We start from the raw sequence: 1,519 nt of genomic DNA, 5'->3' as shown, positions 1-1,519 counted from the left end.
CCAATAGATCCTCGTTAAAGGATTTAGAGTGTACTCATTCCAATTACGGGGCCTCGATAGAGTCCCGTATCGTTATTTTCGTCACTACCTCCCCGTTCTGGGAGTGGGTAATTTGCGCGCCTGCTGCCTTCCTTGGATGTGGTAGCCGTTTCTCAGGCTCCCTCTCCGGAATCGAACCCTGATTCCCCGTTACCCGTTACGACCATGGTAGGCGCATAACCTACCATCGACAGTTGATAAGGCAGACACTTGAAAGATGCGTCGCCGGTGCTAGACCGTGCGATCAGCCAAAAGTTATCCAGAGTCACCATCATTTGCGGACCGAGGTCCGATTGGTCTTGGTCTAATAAATGCGCTCGTCCCGTGAGGTCGGAGCTTTGTTGCATGTATTAGCTCTAGAATTACCACAGTTATCCAAGTAGGAAAGTACGATCTAAGGAACAACGGCTGGATAATGAGCCATTCGCGGTTTCACCTTATTTCGGCATGTACTTAGACATGCATGGCTTAATCTTTGAGACAAGCATATGACTACTGGCAGGATCAACCAGGTATCTTTTCTCGTTCGGTGCAAGCCACCCGCTCCAACGGCGAGTAGAAACACCACTCTCGAATCGGCAGACGCGTGGCTAGATACACGCCTGCCGTTCTCTGTCTACTTCGTGTCACCAATCACGAGACAGACCTCTTACACACTCTAGAGTACGAGTTCTCCAAAACAACAGTTCCGATAAAACGAAACAAACTAGGGCGTATCAGGAAGAACCGACCTTCGGAGGACAGCTCAACCCACACTAAGCTATATCGAAAATGATGCATATTCCGATGTCTCGGCATGGTTACCCGAAACTCGTCGCATCAGCAGTGGGAACAGAACGTCTTTCGTAACAAAGACAATCGTTAATCGCTCGGATTAACTCGTACGCGTGCGGTCGAACGCACGTACTGCTTTTATCCCCGCTCGGACCGAGAGGGAAAGGGAAACAGTCACCGTTATTGACGTGCCCCGTGAAAGGGAAGGGCGCTCGGACCCTTGGTTTGACAAGCTGAAATTCAACGGCTCGTGCAGAGCACGCTGCGGGTCCAGCATCCCTTGTGTCTCTGACTGAGACCGGCTAATCGCTCGGATTAACTCGTAGGCGTGCGGTCGAACGCACGTACTGCTTTTATCCCCGCTCGGACCGAGAGGGATAGGGAAACAGTCACCGTTGTTCACGTGCCCCGTGAAAGGGAAGAGCCGCTCGGACCCTTGGTTTGACATGCTGAAATTCAACGGCTCGTGCAGAGCACGCTGCGGGTCCAGCATCCCGTGTGTCTCTGACTGAGACCGGCTAATCGCTCGGATTAACACGTAGGGTGCGGTCGAACGCACGTACTGCTTTTATCCCCACTCGGACAGAGAGGGAAAGGGAAACAGTCACCGTTGTTCACGTGCCCCGTGAAAGGGAAGAGCCGCTCGGACCCTTGGTTTGACATGCTGAAATTCAACGGCTCGTGCAGAGCACGCTGCGGGTCCAGC

At 52.7% G+C, this 1,519-nt stretch overlaps 1 non-coding gene across 1 annotated transcript in view; it reads right to left on the bottom strand.

Annotated features, from left to right (window-relative positions):
- LOC143243498 (small subunit ribosomal RNA) overlaps positions 1-554 on the bottom strand; it is a 1,805-nt gene extending 1,251 nt beyond the window's left edge. Inside the window, exon 1 of the ribosomal RNA XR_013024622.1 lies at positions 1-554. This exon is cut by the window's left edge and continues 1,251 nt beyond it. This is a non-coding gene — a ribosomal RNA (small subunit ribosomal RNA).
- Between the last annotated feature and the right edge of the window lie 965 nt (positions 555-1,519).

The sequence above is a fragment of the Tachypleus tridentatus genome, unplaced genomic scaffold, assembly GCF_004210375.1.
Source record: "Tachypleus tridentatus isolate NWPU-2018 unplaced genomic scaffold, ASM421037v1 Hic_cluster_2, whole genome shotgun sequence".
In the NCBI taxonomy this organism is placed as follows: Eukaryota; Metazoa; Arthropoda; class Merostomata; order Xiphosura; family Limulidae; genus Tachypleus; species Tachypleus tridentatus.
Note: the sequence above shows the minus strand (reverse complement) of the source record. Positions and strands in the feature narration are given on the sequence as shown.